At 38.4% G+C, this 24,954-nt stretch overlaps 1 protein-coding gene across 3 annotated transcripts in view; it reads left to right on the top strand.

Moving 5' to 3' along the window:
- Positions 1-24,954, top strand: part of LOC101887337 (protein N-terminal asparagine amidohydrolase) — a 147,131-nt gene that overhangs the window by 71,974 nt on the left and 50,203 nt on the right. Inside the window, exon 1 of one of the 3 annotated variants that reach the window (XM_059120596.1) lies at positions 20,976-21,033. The exons of the other annotated variants lie outside the window; for them this stretch is intronic. The gene's annotated coding sequence lies outside the window, so the exon portion shown is untranslated. Of the gene's footprint in view, positions 1-20,975; positions 21,034-24,954 lie in introns of those variants that run through there. 3 annotated transcript variants of the gene reach the window in all.

Raw genomic sequence — 24,954 nt, 5'->3', positions numbered from 1 at the left:
GTATCTTTCACAACTTTCAGCGTGTCTTTAGTGGCAATTATGAGATTTAAGACAATTTATTTTCTTTAAATGATCTGGAATGAAGTTTTCATTGGATGGAATATTTTTTTTCATTGGATATAGATAAGGTGAAGGCCGAGCTTTAAAGAGAGTCTCCATTAGCCAGCTTCAGGGAGTAGAGGAGGAGAGTCTCTTATACATAGAGAGTCTCTATAGACGAGCTGAAAGGGAGTCTCTATAAACGAGCAGAAAGGGAGTCTCTATAGACGAGCAGAAAGGGAGTCTCTGTAGACGAGCAAAAAGGGAGTCTCTATAGAGGAGCAGAAAGGGAGTCTCTATAGACAAGCGGAAAGGAAGTGTCTATAGACGAGCGGAAAGGAAGTGTCTTTAGACGAGCGGAAAGGAAGTCTCTATAGACGAGCGGAAAGGAAGTCTCTATAGACGAGCGGAAAGGAAGTCTCTATAGACTAGCTGAAAGGGAGTCTATATAGACGAGCTGAAAGGGAGTCTATATAGACGAGCTTAAAAGGAGACAAGCGGAAAGGAAGTATATATAGACGAGCTGAAAGGGAGTCTATTTAGGAGTCCATATAGAGTCTATATAGACGAGCTGAAAGGGAGTCTATATAGACGAGCTGAAAGGGAGTCTCTATAGACGAGCTGAAAGGGAGTCTTTATAGACGAGCTGAAAGGGAGTCTCTATAGACGAGCTGAAAGGGAGTCTTTATAGACGAGCTGAAAGGGAGTCTCTATAGACGAGCGAAGGGGGGTCTCTATAGACGAGCTGAAAGGGTGTCTTTATAGACGAGCTGAAAGGGAGTCTCTATAGACGAGCTGAAAGGGAGTCTCTATAGACGAGCTGAAAGGGAGTCTCTATAGACGAGCTGAAAGGGAGTCTCTATAGACGAGCTGAAAGGAAGTCTCTATAGACGAGCTGAAAGGGAGTCTCTATAGACGAGCTGAAAGGGAGTCTCTATAGACGAGCTGAAAGGGAGTCTCTATAGACGAGCTGAAAGGGAGTCTCTATAGACGAGCTGAAAGGGAGTCTCTATAGACGAGCTGAAATGGAGTCTCTATAGACGAGCTGAAAGGGAGTCTCTATAGACGAGCTGAAAGGGAGTCTCTATAGACGAGGTGAAAGGGAGTCTCTATAGACGAGGTGAAAGGGAGTCTCTATAGACGAGGTGAAAGAGAGTCTCTATAGACGAGGTGAAAGGGAGTCTCTATAGACGAGCTGAAAGGGAGTCTTTATAGACGAGCTGAAAGGGAGTCTTTATAGACGAGCTGAAAGGGAGTCTCTATAGACGAGCTGAAAGGGAGTCTTTATAGACGAGCTGAAAGGGAGTCTTTATAGACGAGCTGAAAGGGAGTCTCTATAGACGAGCTGAAAGGGAGTCTCTATAGACGAGCTGAAAGGGAGTCTCTATAGACGAGCTGAAAGGGAGTCTCTATAGACGAGCTGAAAGGGAGTCTCTATAGACGAGCTGAAAGGGAGTCTCTATAGACGAGGTGAAAGGGAGTCTCTATAGACGAGCTGAAAGGGAGTCTCTATAGACGAGCTGAAAGGGAGTCTCTATAGACGAGCTGAAAGGGAGTCTCTATAGACGAGCTGAAAGGGAGTCTCTATAGACGAGCTGAAAGGGAGTCTCTATAGACGAGCTGAAAGGGAGTCTCTATAGACGAGCTGAAAGGGAGTCTCTATAGACGAACGGAGGGGAAGTCTCTATAGACGAACGGAGGGGAAGTCTCTATAGACGAGCTGAAAGGGAGTCTCTATAGACAAGCTAAAAGGGAGTCTCAATAGACGAACAGAGAGGGAGGTCCAATAGACGGGCTGAAAGGGAGTGTCAATAGAGGAGCTGAAAGAGAGTCTCTGTAGACGAGCCGAAAGGGTGTCTCTATAGACGAGCTGAAAGGGTGTCTCTATAGACGAGCCGAAAGAGGATTCTCTATAGACGAGCTAAAAGGGAGTCTCAATAGATGAACTGAAAGAGAGTCTCAAAAGACGAGCTGAAAGTGAGACTTAATAGACCAGCTGAAATTTAGCCTATTTTTATAGACGACATCAGAGGGAGTTTGTTTTGTTAGACGAGCTCAAACAGAGTCTGCTTCTATAGATGAGCTCAGGAGAAGTCTTTTTGTAAATGATGTATGAGTGCGCGATCTTCAAGCGAATCTGTTTATAGATGAGCTCAAAGGAAGTCTCTTAAAAAAACTTTGGAACATTTGTCTCTTTATGCAGCTCCTTTACGCATTTGATCCATAATTTTATTGAATAAATATACTTTACGAATCTGTTTCTAAAATTAAATTTAAATTTTATTGCAATCACAGATTGAAACAAATAAATAAAATATTGCTTGTGCAGAAAGTAAAATTGTTGCTTGCATCCGGTGCTACAGTTTATTTCATTTTTTTTATTTTAAATTATTTTCATTTAACAATTTTTGTTTCTTTTTTTTTTTGTCAATTAACATACAAAGTTCTTTTGCTGTGATTTATTTTATTTAATTATGATAATTAAGGCGATTTGTTTATTTTTTTCACTGAGCCATGATAAGACGGCAAAAAGTCAACAATTCTCAATACTTAGAAGACGCCTTCTGCTTGTGCAAAATACAGATAATCAGCAAATCATTTCTAAAATTGTATTTTATTCAATTGTAGATTAAAGTCTATTGAAACGGATTAGAAGATTTCTTGCCTTTGATATTCTCTCTACGAAATGAATACGCATTTTTAATTAGAAAAACTGTTTAGGTTTCGTATTTGAATTAGGAAATAAACAAAACTTAAAATTTGTATTTTTTTACAAATTTGCATCTTTGAACAATGTGTGTTGAGATATATAAACTGGCCAGACAGGTTTGTAATAGAACCCTCTTCTCTGAAACAGTGTTATATCTGCTACGATGACAAAATTATGATATTACAATAAGATCAAGTGCTAGAAATCAAGCTATTGTAGATGTAGTGGTGGTCGGAGTGTTCATTTAAGACACCATTTGCAATGCCAACTTCGAAGTCCAGATTACGTGATATGCTCCAACTGACCAAAATGGTTAAGTTTAACAAACATAACTAAGTCGGAATCATTTCTTAGACTGAATGCAATTGCAATTGTCGCCATAACTTTGCTTGTGATGCCGTGATAAAAAAACACACTTTTAAAGAAAAGTCGAAATTGAAATATAGATGGCGCCAATTTTTGCCTTAGCTGATAAACAAACACTCCACTTTGGAACAATGTTATATCAGCTATTATAAAATTATGATATTACAATAGGCTCAAACCAAGCGTTAGAAATCGAGCTATTATAGCCGAAATCGTGTTTATGCCAGAAGCCGGGCCGAAATTAATTCTCTTGGCATGGTAACTTCGAAGTTCAGATGGCGGTATAGGCGAAAATGTTGGACTAAAGACTTTAGCCTCACTTTCCTCATGATGTCAATTTCAAAAAACACTTATAAAGAGCGACCAAAATTGGAAGTATGGGCCAAAATGTTAATACCTCGATCTTTAGGGCAAAATACTTCGATTTTAATTTGGATTCAGTAATTGTTAAAAAAAATTGATAAAAATCTATGAATTTAGGTATCACTTGCAATTCGGTTAAAAATGTGACGAAACCCCATAGTGACACTTATCGTCCATAGGATTAGCTTTTTTAGAAATTTAAAACGACATAATTCACAAAATTCGGTTTACAAATGAGACAAAACCCCGAAATCCATTTAAAAATGTGGCAAAAGCAACGAAAATCCAGAAAATGGGGTCAACCAAAATATGAACGGGATATAGCCCTTATATCCCATTTTTATACCCTCTGCCAAATGGCTAGAGAGGGTATATATCTAGGTCTCCTTGGATCAAATCCTTTTCAGGACATTTGGAATCGATCTAGCGATGTCCGACCGTCCCTCTGTCTGGCTGGCTGGTGCGCATGATAACTCTCGAAGGGAGTATCCGATTTGGTCCAAACTTGGTACATCGTAATATTATTATCAAACTTATATCGAATTTGGAGATAGGCAATATCGGTCAACTCCTTCTGTTACCTTTCCCACAAAAGGTCGAAATTTAAAAAAAAAACTATATATATGTTTTACTGCACCCAATTTTGCTTGAACTTTGCAAATCCTTGAACTTGCTTGAATTTTGCAAATCCTAATATTTTCATTAGTGATTGGTCATGTGCAAAAATAAACAATATCAATCTTATCCTTCAAGTACCGCCCACACAAATTGTCAACATTTTGAATAATTATTACTCTTATAAAATCTGATGTATGAGTCCCATTGTCTTTTCAACACAAGATCTGTTTTAAAGGTATTATGGAATAGTACTGTGGAATATGTGTCGTCGATCTATCAGTCATCACATAAATCTTACATATCATTATACCCTCAGCCATATGGCTAGAGAGGGTATGTAGCATTGGATACGGTCAAAACGTGCTTAGTCAAAATAGCGGTTTTAGACCCTAGGTCTCTTTGGACCAAATCCGTTTCAGGACATTTGGAGTCGGTCTAGCGATGTCCGACCGTCCCTCTGTCTGGCTGGTGCGCACGATAACTCTCGAAGGGAGTATCCGATTTGGTCCAAACTTGGTACATCGTAATATTATTATCAAACTTATATCGAATTTGGAGATAGGCAATATCGGTCAACTCCTTCTGTTACCTTTCCCACAAAAGGTCGAAATTTTAAAAAAAAAACTATATATATATTTTACTGCACACAATTTTTGCTTGAACTTTGCAAATTCTTGAACTTGCTTGAATTTTGCAAATCCTAATATTTTCATTAGTGATTGGTCATGTGCAAAAATAAACAATATCAATCTTATCCTTCAAGTACCGCCCACACAAATTGTCAACATTTTGAATAATTATTACTCTTATAAAATCTGATGTATGAGTCCCATTGTCTTTTCAACACAAGATCTGTTTTAAAGGTATTATGGAATAGTACTGTGGAATATGTGTCGTCGATCTATCAGTCATCACATAAATCTTACATATCATTATACCCTCAGCCATATGGCTAGAGAGGGTATGTAGCATTGGATACGGTCAAAACGTGCTTAGTCAAAATAGCGGTTTTAGACCCTAGGTCTCTTTGGACCAAATCCGTTTCAGGACATTTGGAGTCGGTCTAGCGATGTCCGACCGTCCCTCTGTCTGGCTGGTGCGCACGATAACTCTCGAAGGGAGTATCCGATTTGGTCCAAACTTGGTCCATCGTAATATTTTCGTCAAGCTTACATCGATTTCGGAGATGGGCAATATCGGTTCACTCCTTTTGGTACCTCCCAACAACAGGTGCAAATTTTCAAAAAAAAATATTTTCTGCACAGAAAGAGAAACGATATTTCGATTTTACCCCAACTTTGCAAATTTTAATATTTGCGTCAGTGCTATGTCAGGTGAAAAATGGACAATATCAAGTATCTTCCCCACAGAGGGTCAAAATTTTGAATAATTACAACTCTTATAAAAATCCTAATATTTGCGTTAGTGCTAGGTTAGATGTAAAAATGAATAATATCGACCCACTTCATCAATTGCCTCTTCCACAAACGGTCACAATTTTTAATAATTATAACTCTTATAAAATATGATGTACGAGTCCGATTGTCTTCAAATTTCACACATCCTAATATTTTTATGAACCCAAGAGCTGGTATTAATTTTGAATATCCAAGAAGCTCATAAAAAGCGAAATCAACATCCGATTTCATTCCAGACTTGGTACATCTCAATATTTCCATCAACACAAGATGTGGTATAAAAATGGTAGAGATCTGACCATTTATTTTGCTACTTACCCCACATAGAATTCAAGATTTTGAAAAACAAAACGTGCGAAGCAGGCGATATAAGCATCCAACTCTCTTCAAATGTCACACAAACAAACATTTTTGGTAATACAATATTTTTTGTGCAAATGATATACATCTGTGAACCCAATACTTTTATCTATTATAACTTGCGAAACAAGTCAGCGATTCTTTACAACTTAATATATCTAAATATACCTCTCTTTACCAGAAACCTGAGATAAATATAGAATCTATGATTTTCCAAAAATTGGATATAAATGTTCGATTTTCTTGTAATATTGCCCATACCAATATTTTTATCTGTATTAGATGAAGTATGAAAATGGAATACTTCGATCGACTATATCTGGTACTTCACGCACATTTTAACATTTACTAAAAATTATCATATATGTCACGTAAAGTAAAGGAAGTTACCAAACCTGGCACGTCGCAATATTTATATAATATTTGCCCATTAATTTGGAACCAACTCCATAATGGGTTAAACATTTGAATAATCATAACAGAAGTCAAAATATTTCAAATTTAAATTTACTAAAATTGAGCTCGAGGTCTTTGTTGTCTTTTTTTATAATATTTATTTATTATTTTCGATATTTCGTCCTCCGACGGAAGACATCATCAGGAACAATATTTAAACATATAACAAAAATATAAAATCTTAGCTGAAAGTTTACATCTGTTGGTAAAACCGACAGATACTTTTTAATTTGTTTAGTTGTATCTTAGCCTTAACTACGTACTCTGGACATTAAAGACCAAACAGACATCACATAATCCATGGAGGATTATATTATTGATCACGCTCCATGGAGGATTATGTAATCACGCAAGAGTCAAAACTAATTAAGATAGGAAGCTAAAATTTTGTACAGATCTGCTGTTTGTCTGCAGGCATGACAAGTTCGAAGATGGACTAAATCGGTTCACGATATCGTATAGGCCCCATACAACGGTACACTCGATATTCGCTACCAATGCACAGTGGTCGAGGTCGTATGTGAACAGCGGCCAAAAATACTTTCAGTGCACATATCAATATGAATCTTTGGTTATGGTACCTTGATGGGATAAAAATGGATATGGTCGATGCATGTTTTGGCATGGTCCCCTTACAACGTACCTCCCGAATAAGGGTTATTTGCCCAATTCTTGTCACATTTCTACACCAGATTGTAATGTGATTTGACATTTTATGTTCTAAGGAGTTAAAAAATAATCTTACTGAAAATTATTTGGAACGACCCGCCTCTACCTGCGGGTCCCCCTGTAAAGATACCTCCAACAATAGAAGTATTTTTTACATAAATCAATTCCAAATTTGATTTTTTGTAAACAATATAATATAAAATTCAATCAAAGTTAAATTTTGCAAAAATAATTTTTTTGACCCAAGGCCCGATTGAAATTGTAGATAATCGGTCAAAATTTAGGTATAGCTCCCACATATATTTTCATCCGTTTTGCCTTATATTGTACACCAAACTTGTATCAGCCCAAATAGTATGCAATATACGTACGATCAGATTGGACCTGAAATTAAGTATGTTCATCCGATTTGTTATTTTTGTCCTCCGCAGCCGTAATATGAACTCTGTAACAACGATATTTAGGGAAATATATCAAATATAACTCAGAAATACCCTTGCTAAATTTTATCGAGATCGGTTAATATTTGGATATGGCTCCCATATCTTCGTCCGATTTGCCTTTTATTGTGCACCAAACGTGTAATATTAGCCCAAATGGAATGGAATTTGGTACTGACGACCAAATTGAGTTTAGAAGCTAGTATGTCAAATTTGGTAAAGATCGGTTCAGATATAGCTACAGCTCCCATACATATTGTTCATCCGATTTGTTGAATTTGCTTTGCATAGCCGTAATGTGGACTCCGTAGTAACGATATTCGGGGCAATATATCAAATACAGCTCAGAAATACCTTTGTCAAATTTTATCGAGTTCGGTTCAGATTAAGATATAGCTCTCATATATATCTATCTGATTTCAAGATAATTCTGCACCAAATGGATAATACAAGTCCGAATTGAAAAGGCGCAAATGTCTCGACAAATTTAGTAGAAATCGATTCAGAGGAGGATATTCCTCCCATATATTAGTTCCTTTGGATTTTTATTATTACTATAATCATAGTTGGTATGATTTAATTCTCACAAATTCCCCATTAAAACCTTTATTTGTTATGTGAGGCTCTACGAAATATGCAAAGTCGTGTAGGGTAACATGAGGTCGGCCCCGCCCATCTTTAAGACCTTCTTTACTGGTTATTGTTTGGTAACGTTCGCTGTCCCGTTATAAAAGGGTCAGAGCTCAGAAGAAGACGGTTACTAAAATCTGTGTTTGTTGAAACACGAGACTTTTTTCGGGTATGATTTAGTCGAAACTCTTTTATATCTTTGTTTCTAGACTCCACGGCCTCCTCCTATAATTATCTAATCTATAAAATGACAAATTTCTAAAGTCGGGTGCATGTATTAAAATTTTATGAACTGTGGGTGGAAGATAGTGCCATGGACATATATTTGTTAACTCTTTAGCCGTTTCCAGTGCAAAGGCCTTAATTTTTTTGTCATTAATCAGAAGACAATGCTTGCAACATTATTGAACACCCCTCAGTTACATCCTTATCAATCCCAAACAACAACAAAATATTCTATGTCGCTAGCACCATAGAACTGACAAAATTGCAGCGAGGTAACATACAAATCTGACAAAATCTGAAAGTTAAATTAGCACTTTTAGAATCTTAGGGCCATTACTAATGGCGTGAAAAAAATCACATTGGAGGATTCAGGGGGGGAAACAATTAAAATTTTACCTGAAATCCAATTTTATTTTCAAAATTAATCTTAAAGGCAACTCAGATCACTCACATCTTCTTTATTATACACAACTACTAAACACATAAATTAATGCACTAAAAATAAGTCAATACCTTGATTTTCAATAATAATGCCAAGATTTGTCGTTTTAAAATGTATTTAATTTTGTAATACAGTTCTATTTTTACTCCACTTTTTCAAGATAATTATGTTTTCTAAAAAGCTTAACCCCTTAAGAGTTCTGGTGTACACATTTGACAATGAATATCTGATTTTCATTTTTTGAATTTTGGCCAATGGCAGCGACCACTGTGCAATGGAATTGACTGAAAATCACAAGGAATTTCTTTTGAGAAGAGAAATGTTTCGTGGAAGAGAATTGTTTATATACGTCCACAATACTGTATAGCCCCAAACAACGATACCACCTGATATTCCGAATTTTTACCGTAATAGTTTCAAATTTTGTATTTAAAGTTCGTAATGGGTACTACAGCCTAGGAAAAAAATACTTATGCAGGACCACGTCTTCGTATTTCTTTGAGTGATATTTTCGAAGGCTTTTTCTGGAAAATTTTCAAGTTTCTTCAACATGGTGAAGGGTATTAAAAGTTTGGCCCGCCGAACTTATCTGCGTTCTTACTTGTTTATATTTACAAACCTCTTTAAGGATGCACCATTATTGAGTAAATAATGTATTTCTATCTCAGGCAAGGCTTTTTTAGTCTCTGTTTACCTATAAAATATAGATATATAAAGTTTAAAATTTCATTTCAAACTCGCAACTCCGCAGAGACATTGCCTTCCCAATTTTATGGCAACCTATTTCAGTACCGTTCTCCGTTTCCTAAAATCTAGGTAATTTATTTTAGAATTAACATTTTATTTTATAAATTGTGATATTCAAATAAAAAAAAAGCCAAACATCTTTGCAATATTTTATTTCATCTCTTTGGACTCATCTCCAGCTAAATTTGATTAAAGAAAAGCCAAACAAATGTTTGGACATCAATATGTCTTGATGGCATTACAACTACAAATTGGATGGACAATGTAAATGTCTCCACCCACCCATATCGATTAGATTGCCAAGATATGTAAAAGTGTCCTGAAATTTTAATTTTTCAAATGTGTGTGCGTGTGTAACAGATTGGACATGTTCTACAACTGGTAGCGAAATCAATGAATGACAGACATTTAACACAAGTTGGACACAAGCTTCAACACAGCAACAACAACAAAGGAACCAACAAATATTTTGCATAACTAAAATTAAGACCAACTCCAACTCCCACCTCACCTTTTCCTTTGAAATTAATAGCAAAATTTGGAAGAGTTGATGTTGGAAATTGGTTCTTGAGTCTCTCAATGGTTGATTAGCCTTCAATACAAATCTCTTTGTCTCAAAATAGGAAATAAAAATATTATTTCAAAGTCGTCATTTAATTAAGTTTTAACAAAATTTACACACTGATATTTACCTGGCCAGATAATAGGTTGACGTTCTTTGTCGCTGCATTGTCCTCTGTTCGATTTGTGCTATAAAAATGATTTTGACACAAAACCTGAAAAGGGAGGTCTATTTGATTATTGAATGTGTATGGCTTTGTTTTGTTTGAGCTTTCCCAAAATATACGTCACATTATATGTGAGTTGTTTAAAAATACAAATTAAATAAAGATAATTGGAAGAGGTAAACATGTCTCGTATTTTCTTGACAGAAAATTTGCTTGCAGAAATTTATGAGTGCAAAGTCACATTACATTTTTCAGAAGAGTTTTTGTGGATAGAAGAGTCTTCTGCAGCCATTTCACGTATTCTGTGTCCACAGAAGAGAGGCCATCTTCTGCAGACACAGAAAAGAGGTCCTATTCTGTAGACACAGATGAGAGGTCTTCTTCTGTAGACACAGATGGGAGGTCCCTCCAGAAGAGAAATCCTCTCCTGTAGACACAGAAGAGAGATCCTCTCCTGTACATAGGACATAGGATCTTTCCTGTACACAGAAGTGAGATCGTCTTCTGTGGACACAGAAAAGAAGTCCTCCTCTATACACAGAAAAGAGGTTCTCCTCTGTTCACAGAAGAGAGGTAAATTCCTTTGTAAATTACAAACCAAGAAGACCTCTCTTCTCTACGCGGAAGAAGAATACCTCTCTTCAGAAGACCTCTCTTCTTCGTACAGCAGAAGACTTCTCTTCTTCGTACAGCAGAAGATCTCTCTTCTTCGTACAGCAGAAGATCTCTCTTCTGCGTACAGCAGAAGACCTCTTTTCTGCGTACAGCAGAATATCTCCCTTCTGCGTACAGCAGAAGATCTCTTTTCTGCAGAAGACCTCTCTTCTGCGTACAGCAGAAGACCTTTCGTCTGCGTACAGCGGAAGACCTCTCTTCTGCGTACAGCAGAAGACCTCTCTTCTGCGTACAGTAGAAGACCTCTCTATGCTGCGTACAGCAGAAGACCTCTCTATGCTGCGTACAGCAGAAGACCTCTTTATGCTGCGTACAGCAGAAGATCTCTCTATGCTGCGTACAGCAGAAGACCTCTCTTATGCGTACAGCAGAAGACTTCTCTATGCTGCGTATAGCAGAAGACCTTTCTTTTGTGTACAGCAGAAGACCTCTCCTCTTCTGTGTACAGCAGAAGAGATCTCTTCTGTGTACAGCAGACGACCGCTCTGCTTCTGTGTACAGCAGAAGAACACTCTTCTTTTGTGTACAGTAGAATACCTCTCTTATGTGTACAGATGAAGACCTTTCTACAAAATCTCACTATATATAATACTTTTCTACCTTTAGCTAGTGGTATTAGCTACCAAGTTATGCCATCAACAATTACGTTCCCCTGTACTCAAAATCATATCCCCTCCCATGTATACATGTATGTGTATAAGACAAAGACATCTTAACTTGCTTCTGCAACATTTTTATTGGACAACTTCGACCAGGGGCCAATTAAAATTTCAGACCAATGAAAATCTTGAAATATCTTCCATCTCAGTTTGTCATTTTGCGCATATTTGGAGTAATTTGTTTGGAATGAATGGCTGGACAATTACCACTGCTCTTCCCCCACCCGTCATCACTTGTTTTTCCCATCCCCATGCATTCGCATATAACTTGATTTAATAAACGATTTTTTTTACGTCTGGTTTTTTGGTCTCAGTATTTTTATAGCAATGTTGCTGGGAGTAATTTAAATGGAATTAGATATCAACATTTATTCATTACTGTCATTACGAGACAGTCGTCAGCGCCAATAATTGTCATATAATGAGGTTATAATAAATGTCTAACAACAAACAGCAGCGGTGAGATTAGACAACAGAGAGTGATGGATGGCAAGTCATTTTTTTATTGTTTCAATTACCAGAAAAAAATAATATACTGTTATTTTAATCTTCATTGATTTAGATGTTGCTTGTATGCTTCTCTTTTTTGTATTAGATTTCAAGTCCAAAGACTTGGTAATTCTTGATAAGCTGGAAAGCTGAAATTTAAGACTCATCACATTTCTGATATTTCGATTTTTTAACTTAATTTCCATGCACTGAAGGTGTGACTTTCTCACTTCCCATCTATGTGTCTGAAAAATGTCCCACCTCCATTGTTACAACTTTAATTTCCCTACAGGAAGTGTAACTTATATCCGTTGAAAATATTGCATATTCTATACTTCCAACTTATAAACCTCTTCCAAAACGTTGGTGTTTCCCTTCCATATGAATTATTTATAAATGAAACGACCAGAAGACATGTCCATCAATTGATTCGCTTTTCGATATTTTGCTTTGTCCCTTGTTGTTCTCAATTTGTATAAACTTGTTAAGCCACATACTGTTCTTGTTGTTTTCTGTAACGTTTCTGTTTTTTTTTTTTTTTTTTTTTTTTTGCTCATAATACTTTGACTTTATTTCAAAACCCTTTCATTAATTTATTTTTTATCTCTTTATTTTAATCTATTTTCAGTATCAACAGGAGGTGGCATTTGAATATTTGTTGGTAGTTTTAGATTGCCAAATAAGCTGAGCAAAAAACACAACATTTTGTGCTGCCAAACTAAAACCAAGAGTTAATATTGGATACCTGCTAAGAGAGTTCGGTGTTCATTGATGAATTGTGTTTATTAATATTAATTAAAGCAGATATACACAACACTTGAATTGTGTAACCTTGGTATGTTTACAATTTCTTGTAATCTACCAAGAATATTTATTTTTGCTTTCTATTTATACATTTTTGAATTCATTAAAACTAGCATTTAAAGTTAACTAAGCAATAAATTACTTCAGCCAATAACCCATGCAATGTGAAACCAATCGAGGTGTTTCTTTATTTAGGCTATTGGCCTGCATAAGGCAAACAATAATTATATAGGTCAGTTATATGCTGACATAGAATAAAATAATAATAAAAACAAAATTAAAAAATGTGTTAGTAAAATATGTTCTTTTGAACATTCTCCCCCACGTTGAACGAGGAACGTTCAAGAAACTGTCTGGTCAATGACGTATGATGATGAGACTGACTGCCGAGGGGTAGGTGTTGGGTTCATGTTATTGTTGGAAGTTCTGTGGTGGCGAAACTTGACAATGACGTATATGGCTACTCCAATTCCAATGCAAAGAGCTAGATAGCTGATGGTATGATGGTGAATGGCCGTCGATTTCATTAATTGTGGAAGGCGTCCGATTTCAATAGTTTTTAGCTGTTGGTGTAAGGTGACGAGTTCAGCAGCATGTGTTTCATAGGTGCTGTTTAATGTTTTGTTGAGCAAGACAAGCTTACTGCTTGAGATTATGGAATCCAGTGGCTTAAGTCTCAGATATGATGTGTGCACTGTTGTTTTGTTTTCGTAGTGACCGTATATTGTAAATGTGTTGTCTTTGAAAATGCAGCCTGGCCCAATTTCTAAAGTTCCAGCTCCTTGCACCTCCAGGTGTGTCATTTTTGTACCACAAACAAAGGACAATTCTGTTAAATTGGCTAGAGTAAACATCCATTTATTCTTTTGTGCCATTTGTCTCCAAGTTTGGTGGTGCATGGTCGATTGCAAGTCGCACGCTTCTGACGATTTGTTCAATAAGAAAATCACCTCGCATAAATGTGATCGATCGCCTTTGCTAAATTTCGCTTGGTTGTCGCAAATAAAAACGTCATTTGTGGTATGTATGCAGCTGTTCATTTCTTCTGCGGTTAGCGATATGAACTCATCCCGATGGACGTTAGCTGCCAATAATGTTGATTTCAAAGCTATTGAAATAAATCGACCGGATCGTAGCATAGGTACGGGGATCATTTTGAATAAATCATACTGCTGGAGATCCACTAATGGAAGGCGAATCTCGAATATGATATGGTTCTTAATAACCCTTCCCTTACTCTTCATTAATTTGAAGAAATCCGAAACATTATCTTCGCGAACGGGTAGAGCACGAGATGGAGGAATGTGAGCCTTGATGGTTTGGAGCTCTTGTAGCAATTGATGTGGCGTAAGTAGCAACGGACTTATCCGACCATGATGAGCATCCGTTAAAACGTCGATTAAGTTATCTTCTATATGTTTCAACCTTGATGAAAGTAGCATGAGCTGTGAAGTGAGAAACATAATTGATTGTGTTGTCTTTACAACATCTTCTTCTTTCTTCACCTTATTTGCCAAAAGGTTCAATTCCACTTGCATGTTGCCGAAGTTCCTTTGGCTCGTATCTTCGTCCTTTCTAATTATGTTGATTGTTGAATCAATAATAGATGTCTGATTTTTTAGAAGATCCAACAAATGTTGCTTGTCTTCATTTGCCTTCTCAATTGTCACAGTCATTTGCTCCGCATATTCCGAATCCAAGACACCAAATAACGAGTGTGCGAGGTTCCCGACTATGTTTAGAGCTCCTCTCCTGATGCGCCTGGGGAATATGTTCAGTGTATTTGATTCCAACTGCTTTTGTACTTGAATAAGATTTTCTGAAAGTATCTCACAGCTTCTGTTCTCAACTGCTATCTTACACAACTTCTGAAGGGTTCCTATCCCGGTAGAAAAGCCATCCATATCTGCCCAAAATGGGGAAAGATCATAATAAGTGATCAGTTTCCACTCTGCTGTTACTACTTTTGTGATTCCAATTCCTTCAAAATAGATGCCGGGCTTATTCTCAAACTTGTGTATGTTGAACGAATGACACAAGCATAGAGGTAAAAATAGTAAAGCCACAAGCATCATCGATACTAGCATGCTGCTTGACGTCTTCAATCGCTTTGGAGATGGCTCTTCACTCCTACTCTTGGTCTCTATAGGCGGAAGAGGTTCCTTTTCCTTTTTCCATAAAGGAGCTAATCTGGTTATAGCTCTTTTAATTTCGCCGTTTTGTGTCTTTACGTCGACTACACGAACGGCTCCATCGTTGCCCTTATATGTTCGGGTTATTCTGCCTAGCGGCCACTGCATTACAGGCATGTTATCTTCCTTAATAATGACCAATTGACCAGGTTCCACGTTTGGAGATGGTGTACTCCATTTCCTTCTTTCTTGCAGAGTATTTAAGTACTCCGTGGACCAACGTTTCCAGAACTCATGTCTAATTTGAGATACGACCTTCCATCTGCTTGTCAATGATGTTGACCATTGGTTCGCTGATGGGTCAACCTGTGCCGTTAACGGTTCTCCCACAAGAAAATGACCAGGTGTTAATGCAGCTAGATCATTTGGATCGTCAGAAATAGGAGTCAACGGTCTGGAATTCAGGATTGCTTCTATTTCAATAACAACTGTTTCCAACTCTTCGTGGGTTAATGATGCACTATTAGTGGTGCGAAGCAACAGTTGCTTGGCTGACTTCACCGCGGCTTCCCATAAGCCACCAAAATGTGGTGCTCTTGGGGGAATAAACTGGAAATCGATCCCTTCTCTTGAACACGTCTCCGCTATTATTTTTTTGCCTTTCTCCCCAAAGACAGCCTTATTGAATTCATCGAGCTGATTTTTAGCACCTACAAAGTTAGTCGCGTTGTCTGAATATAGGGTTTGACATTTTCCTCGCCGAGAGATAAATCTCTTCAATGCTCCAATGAATGCTTCCGTTGTTAGGTCTGTAACTACTTCCAAATGTACAGCCTTTGTTGCGAAGCAGACAAAGACAGCGATGTAAACCTTGTGTGGTCTCTTGCCTCGTATTTTGTAGTGGACCCATAACGGTCCGCAATAGTCAACGCCGGAGACAATAAACGGCCTTGCTGGTGTGACTCTGCTCGGTGGGAGATTTCCCATGATTTGGTTGTATAACTTTGGCTTCGCCCGGGTGCACCTTACGCAATTTTGCACAATGTTGCGAGCCATAGCCTTCCCCTTGATTATCCAATATTTTTGTCTTGATGTTGCCAGTAATAGTTGTGAGCCACAGTGGCTATTCTCTAAATGGATCATGCTAAGAATGAGTTTCACAATTGGATCGTTGTATGGTAACAACATCGGGTGTTTTGTGTCGTATGCTAAGGTTGCCTCTTCCAACCTGCCACCGACTCTAAGTATTCCTCTGTCATCAAGAAACGGAGTTAAACTATGTATGGAGCTTGATTTGTCCAATGCTCCATGTTTCCTCAATTGCTGAATTTCTTTCGCAAAATCTGCCACCTGTACGGTCTTGACTATTAGTTGCATCGCCTGATTCAACTCCATAGGTGTCAATACATCTGTCGAACTTCCATGCTTGCGTCCCTTTATCCTTTCTGAAAATCGCAGGACATAACCGACAATACGTTGTAATCGTCTAAATGAACCCTTGTGGTTGATTCCATAGATCATATCCTGTAACCCACTCTGTGAGGCAATTGCTGATACTGTAGATTTTGTCTTGAATTCAAGATCGGATTGATTTTCTCTATTCTTTGAGAAGGGCCCCGGCCAGAGAGATTCATTTCCATGTAGATACGTGGGTCCATAAAACCACATCAGACATCCCGACAGACGATCTGGTTTCATACCTCTGGATATATAATCGGCAGGATTATCCTTCGTCCCCACATGTCGCCATTGAGTGTTTATCGATCTGCCTTGTATATTTTTTACTTTGTTGGCAACGAACGTCTTTAGAGCTGATGGTTCTGAATTGATCCAGTACAATGTAATCTCTGAGTCTGACCAATAAATAGTCCTTAGATCTTCGTAACCCAATTCGGCTTTGACCTTAGCAGTAAGTTTTGTTCCCAATTCAGCGGCACAAAGCTCTAACCGTGGCAGCGTGATCTCCTTTATTGGTGCTATTTTTGATTTTGAACAAAGAAGTCTGACTATATGCCTGCCGTCTGGCAGCATAGCTCGAAGATACACCACAGCACCATATGCCTTTTCTGACGCGTCCACGAAAGTATGTATCTCAATTTTTGTTGGTTTCTCTCCATCAAACATGTGTCTGGGTAACCTGAAATCATTTAACATCTTCAGACCTTCTCGGAACGATAGCCAATATGCTGCCCTTTCTGCTGGCAGTTCCTCGTCCCAGCCAAGTTTATTCTTCCACAGTTGCTGAATAAAGATCTTAGCTGCTGACACCACAGGACCCGCAATTCCTAAGGGGTCAAACAATCTTGCCAAATCAGATGTGACCTTCCGCTTGGTGACCTTGGTGCATTCGTTCACATCACTCTTCAAACAAAATCGGTCTGCTTGAGGAATCCATGTTAATCCCAAAACCTTGGTTGATGATTTGTCAAAATTGAGATCTACTTCTCTATCTTCTGGAGGAATTCCATGCAGCAGTTTTAAGTGGTTAGCACACCATTTTCGTAGTCTAAATCCAGCTTCCAGTAGTAACATATTAACTTGTTTCTGCATCTCAATTGCCGTTGTTAAACTGTCAGACCCGCACATGCAATCGTCAACGTAAAAATTCTTTTGCAATACCATCGCCCCCAATGGATATCTTTGTATGTTCGTATCTGCTAGCCTTTTCAGACATCTTGTAGCAAGATATGGGGCACACGTCGTACCATATGTTAACGTATTCAACATGTAATGTTCGAGTTCCTTGTCTGGAGTGTTTCTCCATACGATTAGTTGATATTTGCGATCTCTTTTGTCGACTAGCACTTGTCTGTACATCTTTTCAATGTCTGTTGTAAACACAAATCTCGGCAGTCTAAACCGCAACAGCATTCCAAACAGATCTCCTTGAACCCTGGGACCTGAATGCAAAATATCATTGAGTGACCATCCAGATGATGACTTGCAAGACGCATCGAACACAACCCTCAGTTTTGTTGTGCTGCTATTTGGGCGTAGGACACAATGATGCGGGATATAGTAATGATTACCACGCACCTCTCTTGATTGTATTTTCGTCATATGTCCCAGATCCTCATACTCCTTCATAAATTTAGCATACTGCTCGTGAAGACTTGCATCCTTAGATAAGCGACGTTCCAACGCAAAGAATCTTGATGCTGCAATATTCAAGGATTCAGAAATTTTCTCAGGGCCGTCTGCAAACGGTAATCGCACCACAAACCGACCATTCTCATTCACTGTTGTATTTTGGTTGAAGTGATTTTCACACTGTTCCTCTGCTATTGTCAACTTCTGGTCTTCACAAACATCGTCTTGTTCCCAGAACATCTTTAATAAATCTTCTAAAGCATGTTCATCTTCTCCGAAAACGGCGCATGTCACAGTTTCTGATTCAGCCTGAACTCTTCCACTAGCAACCCATCCTAGTTTTGAGTTCTTCAATATAGGAAGCTCTTTGGACATTCGAAGTTCTTGTGAGAGAATCAGGTTGAAGTAGAACTCTGCTCCAAGTAGTACGTCAATCCTGGTCGTTTGATAAAAATAGGGATCTGCTAGTTTTATGTTTTCTGGAATAGGCCATGATGTGATGTCGATCTCAGTGCTTGGTTGGGGTGGCACTATATTTGGTAACACAAAGGCTTCTAGGCGTGTTCTGAATTTGCTGGTGAGTGACTTAAGCTCCACGTTGACCCTGTGGTTTGCGGTTCTTGATCTACCTCCAACACCTTCGATACAGAGAGATGTTTGAATGGGTTCGATACCCAATCTCTGCACTAGTCGCTCTGACACCAGATTAATTTGTGAACCGGAATCCAGAATCGCCTTAAACTCATAGCTTCTTCCATTATTTGCCTTGATCGCAACACGTGCGGTTGCAAGAAGTACGTATGATTGGGATCTATTCGCCGATGCTACTGTTGGCGGCTGTTGAACCGACAAATCTGCTGACTTGTTCTCTACTTGTGGCCTCGTTGAAAAATGCAAAAGTGTATTGTGTTTTTGTTGACACTTCCTGCACTTCCCACTTGTACACGTTTTTGCCTGATGGTCATCCTTGAAGCAATTTAGACACATCTTGTGTCTAGCAACCCATTTCTGTCTTTCGGGCACTGTCATTGCCAAGAACTGTTTGCAGTAATATAGGGGGTGGTCACCTTTGCACATGTGACATCTACGGATCGTGGTGGAAGCAGTCGTCGCTGACGGTTTGCTCTTCTGAATCCCATTGACAGCTTCTAATGATTCGAAACGACTCCTCAAACATTTCATGAAATGATCCATCGTTTGGAGTTCTTTCGAATCTACAATCGACTGCTCATACAACACATGAGTAGTCTTGTCCATCCTCTTTGTTAGGATGTGGATTAAGAGTGGATCCCATTCCTTTGGCCTTACTCCAAGACCCTCCAATGCCAATAACGATTCATGAAGACTATCATGAAAGTCCTTCACTGATCTGCTATCGCCAGACATGTTGGGCAGGTTTAGCATTCTCTCAAGTATAGTTGACACTTGAGCTCTCTTGTTATTGTACCTGTCTTGGAGTGTCTTCCAGGCAATGTCGTAATTCGCCTCGGTCAACTCGAGGTGCCTTATGAGTTTCTCGGCTTCCCCAGTCACGTTGGCCTTGAGATACCACATTTTTTGCACTTGTGGCAAGGCTTGCTCGTTGATCATTTTCCCAAAAATGTCAGCAAACGTCTGCCACTTCGAATAATCCCCATTAAATTGAGGGATTGTAATTTTTGGCAGATTAACTTGATTTGCCAAGTTTCCGCCTGATCTCTGCTGAGACGACGAATGATCGACCTGTGTTAGCGTCGATATTTTTTCTTTGAACTTTAACGTCTCTTCCTCTAAGAGAACGTAGGCTGATGCATCGTACCCCACCAACGTTGGGTCATCAAAGTCCTCGAACATTTTGAAGTGGATATCTTCCACGTGTGTCCACAGTTTTTCAATTGCAGCCACTGTCTGACAGGGAGCAGCTTGGCCTGAATTGCCCCTTATTAACGTTTGTATGGACTGCATTAGAGCCCTCTGACGTCTCACTAATGCAGTCACGCTGCTGGTTGCAGTAAACTGGCCTGATTGTTTTTGCACCCCCTCCCTTGTTGCGGGAAGCGGTTTCTGAGGCATTTGTTCTTTGCCCCTTTTGATGTCTGCCTCGATGTTGTCGATTGCAGCTCTGTACTCTTCACCAATGACTTGGTATTCGTTATTGGTGATATGGAGATGTGACTCTGCCGCAGGATCTGCACGAATTTTGTTTTCATTGCGATCGATCTCTGCCCAGAGTGCTTCCATTTCCTTGAGCTTTTTGCTGTAGAACTCCACCGTTCTTCTTTCCAATGGAGCCTTTTTTACGTTCGCAATTGCCTTCCTCAACTCGGCAATTGCTGCTTGTTGTTGCTCGATTACTGTAGCTAGATCCATACTGTATCCGCCTTACGGTGATTAGCTATCAGTTGATTCAGATTCTTGATGTAGGTACTGGCTTCTTCTCCAGATGTTTCTGGCTCTTAGATGGTGCTACTAGTTGTACGTAACTAGCTCCTTTCACAAATAAATATTTCAAATTCCTTACCACTGGTGGGGGGAAATTCGAAATTTATGAGTGAATCAAGTAATCCTTGTCAGGATCACGTCGGGGTCACCAAAAAATGTTTATTAATATTAATTAAAGCAGATATACACAACACTTGAATTGTGTAACCTTGGTATGTTTACAATTTCTTGTAATCTACCAAGAATATTTATTTTTGCTTTCTATTTATACATTTTTGAATTCATTAAAACTAGCATTTAAAGTTAACTAAGCAATAAATTACTTCAGCCAATAACCCATGCAATGTGAAACCAATCGAGGTGTTTCTTTATTTAGGCTATTGGCCTGCATAAGGCAAACAATAATTATATAGGTCAGTTATATGCTGACATAGAATAAAATAATAATAAAAACAAAATTAAAAAATGTGTTAGTAAAATATGTTCTTTTGAACAAATTGCATAGAGGTTTGAAGAAATTAACAATCATTTACTGAAATCGTAATAGAAAAGGTAAAATATGGAGTTTTTTATTAATCTAAACACATATTCATATACTGTGGAATTTTAGAAAAGCTAATCTTATTCTACCCTCCATCGTTTGAAAAAAAAAGTGAACCTTCATATGAATTTTTTGTCATAGGTTGCAATACCCATTAGGAACTTTAAATACAAAATTTGTTACAATTCCGGTGAATAATGTCGCAAAAATCATGAAAATACCAAGTATCGGGAGTTATCGTCATATGGGGGCTATACGAAGACGTGCATACGAAAATTTTTGCCATAGGTTGTAGTACCCATTAAGATCTTCCAATACGAAATTTGAAACGAGTCCGGTGAATAATGTTACTGAAATCATCAATATACCGACTATCAAGAGGTACCGTTATATAGCCCCCATAGACGTGGAACCGCATACGAAACTTTTTGCCAGAGTTTGTAGTACCCATTCCAATGCGAAAATTGAAACGATTCCGGTGAATAATGTGTCTTAAATCATTCAAATACCGACCATCGGGAGGTACCGTTATATAGGGGCTGTACGAAGATGTGGACCTGCATACAAACATTTTTGCCATAGGCTGTAGTTCCCACTACGAACTTCCAATACGAAATTTGGAATAATTTCGCTAAAAACATGAAAATACCGAATATGAGGAGGTTACGTTATATGGGGGCTATACGAAAACGTGGACCGACATGACCCTTTACAAACATAACCTGCCAACTGCTAAATGTTAGACTTCTATCTCAATGCATTCGAAAGATAGCGTGATTACAACAGACAGGCGTACAGACAACCTTGCTTCCCAAAATACTCCAGACACCAACGGATTGGTATCCGGAGATTTTGTTGGCCATTGTGCGCTAGAAATGAAGCGAGGAACCTCACTTTGTAACCATTCTTGGGTGGTGCCTGCTGACGGCGATTGTGCTAAGTCCTCTTGGAATGTCCAAGGTCTGCGGCCAAAATGTTTGCGTGCCTAAGGCTTTAATACACCCTCCAGAATATTTTCGCGATAATATTCGGCATTTATTCTGATGCCACGGTCGATTAATACGAGCGGAGAGCAACCATCGGCTGTTATGGCGGCCCACACCATCACCATGGCCGGCGCTTGAGTTCTGGTGGCCAACCGAAGGTGCACATTTTCAGCTGACCTCTTTGGCAGGTAAACGCGATCAATTTGTTTGTTTACAAACTGCTAGACAACGAATGTTTTCCCATCGGAGAAAACCAAATTCGGCAGCTCAACACTTTCGGCCAAGCGAAACAACTTTTTAGCTCTTTTGAGTCTATTTACTTTCTGTTGCGATTCAAGTACTTGTTCTTTTTGGAATTTCAATGGCTTTACCCCGAGCTCATTTTTCAATATTTGCCGAATGGAATATTGCGATATGTTCAGCTCACGATCCATTTTTCGGCAACTGCGACGATCAAGTCGCTTCTTTACTTTTCGAACCATTTCTGCAGATGTTGCTGTTTTCTTTAGTCCACTTCCTTGACGTCGGGATACGTTACCAGTAACGAGCGATGGAACGAGACACAAAGATAGCCACTTGTGGTTTTCCAGCCAAATATAAAGAAATCACACTATCATGCTTGAATTCCATTAGGAATATCTTGGTTTCTGGAAAATTCTCTCCGAAATGCTTTTGTACGCTTGTAAACAATATGATGAGCTGTCACTGGAATAATTTTAACAGCTGTCGGACGAGTGGCTTAGAAATGACAGCTGTCTGAAGTTGGCTGCAGTGTTTTCATCTCACCCTGTATATTCATTGATCAGCTGTCTGTCCGTCTTTGGAAATCACTCCAGTTTCCGAACGAAATGAAGTAGTTGATAAATTTTTACTCAAATGTATATTATGTCTGCAGGGCTTTTGGTATTGAAAATGGGCCATGTAGGTCCACGTTTTAATATAGCCCCATAAAATGGTAACTCCCTACTTTCGGTATTTTGATGATTTTAGCGACATTATTCACCGAAAATGTTTAAAATTTGGTATTTGAAGTCCGTAATGGACATTACGGCCTATGACAGAAAATTGTCTGTGCAGGTCCAAGTTTTGGAATAGCCACCATATAATGGTACCTCCCAATATCCGGTATTTTGATGAATTTATTGACATTGTTCACCGAAATTGTTTCAAATTTGGCATTTGAAGTCCGTAATGGACACTACGGCCTATGACAGAAAATTGTCTACATCCGGATGATTGATTTTAGCGACATTATGCACCGATTTTTTTTTCAAATTTCGCATTTGAATGTTTTAATGGCTTATGACAAAAGTTGTCAATGCAGGTCAACGTCGTCGTATAGACGCTTATATAATGGCTACATTCGGTATTTTTAAGATTTTAAAAGAATTTTTTACGGATTTTATTTTTTTTTTTTTTTTTTTTTTTTTGGAAAATTACCAAATTCGTTCCAAATGGTGGAGGGTATTCAAAGTTCGGCACGGCCGAACTTACAGCTTCTTTACTTATTTTACTTGTGTTTATATATGGCTGCTATACCAAAACTCAATTTCAATACCAACCATCCTAGACACAATACAAATTGTTCTGCTAAATTTATGGGGTCTACGACGTACATTTAGGGATTTTACAAACGGAATGAGTGGAGTGTATAAAAATATTTTTCAAATTGTCCCTCATATAACGGCACTAAACTGTGTGTGTGATAAAAAATATGTTCTCTAGTTGGGTCTTCAGACATATTTTGATGTTGCGAAAAATCTTTTCTCTCTCTCTTCTTGAATTGGAAAATTCCGGAAGTTTTACAAGCATACAGACGTGTGTTGCTTGCTTTACTTCCAAATTAAATTATTTTCTTCCTCCAGTCCGGGTACCATAATAATATTCTAGCTTAGTACTGCCTTCCTTGCCAACCAATTATACTACAATGTGAAATCAATTCCAGATATTTGCTTTTCTTCTCGCCACCCTTCATTTAAAATCTTCGCCAAAGCAACAACCAACTCTGGTCCCTGGACAAACAATGAATTTCGTATTCCGCCCTGCCATTCAAGCTCTACAATAATTCTCTAATAACGGTTATTTGTGCAATGCTGTGGCGTTGCTGGTAATGATGAAACTGCAATGACTGGCTGGCTGGCTGGCTGGCTGTGCGTTTGCGCAACTTTGCTAAATCTGCCAGCTAAACGTATTTAGTTGCTATTGTTTTCTCAACAACGAAGCCTAGATATGATACGATTTTTGTTACAAAGGGACGCGGTGTGAAGGATAACAAAATTAAATCCAAACGTTTAAAGAAAATCAGTTTTTAGGACGTTTTTTTTCAATTTTACCTTGGGCAAGCATTTAGGCCCAGAGTTAAATAATGCGGCATAATTTATACGCCTGTATTAGAGAGGTATATCCGAAAAAGGGGGAATACTTCATTCAATGTGAAGGGAGGTTGAACCCAAATCCAAGAAAAAAATCATCGACTTCAATTGAAAATCCCTCTCGAAAGGTTTTAAACGTTTTTCTTTCAGTTCATGGCGTAGCAAAGTCTCTTCGATTTTAGTTGTAACCTTTTTTTTCGAAACGAAATCAAACCAATTGAATGTGGTCCCAAAGTGTGTTAGGATATCCTATGCAATGTTGCTTCAGAGAAAGCCCATCTATCTCCTAGGCTATTGCAATTATTATTGTTGTGGTGGCGGCGTATCTCAAAATTTTCCTAGCTACAGTTGATTTTATTTTGTTGTTGTTGTTGTTCCTGCTATGTGCTTTTATTGGACGTAATACCAACACGTACAAAGCTTTAGCCAAGAGGCACGCCTCTATCTCTAGTGTGCGATCTAGTTTAACGGCATGGCTTTGAACGGCTAGGATGACTGACGAAGACCAAGTCTACGTCCACAATTCCAGCTATGTTGTGGTGGAAAAGCTAAGCTTACAATTGTTTTCGGAGGG

The sequence above is a fragment of the Musca domestica genome, unplaced genomic scaffold (assembly GCF_030504385.1).
Source record: "Musca domestica strain aabys unplaced genomic scaffold, Musca_domestica.polishedcontigs.V.1.1 17, whole genome shotgun sequence".
NCBI lineage: Eukaryota > Metazoa > Arthropoda > Insecta > Diptera > Muscidae > Musca > Musca domestica.
This window is presented reverse-complemented; position numbering and strand designations above follow the sequence as displayed.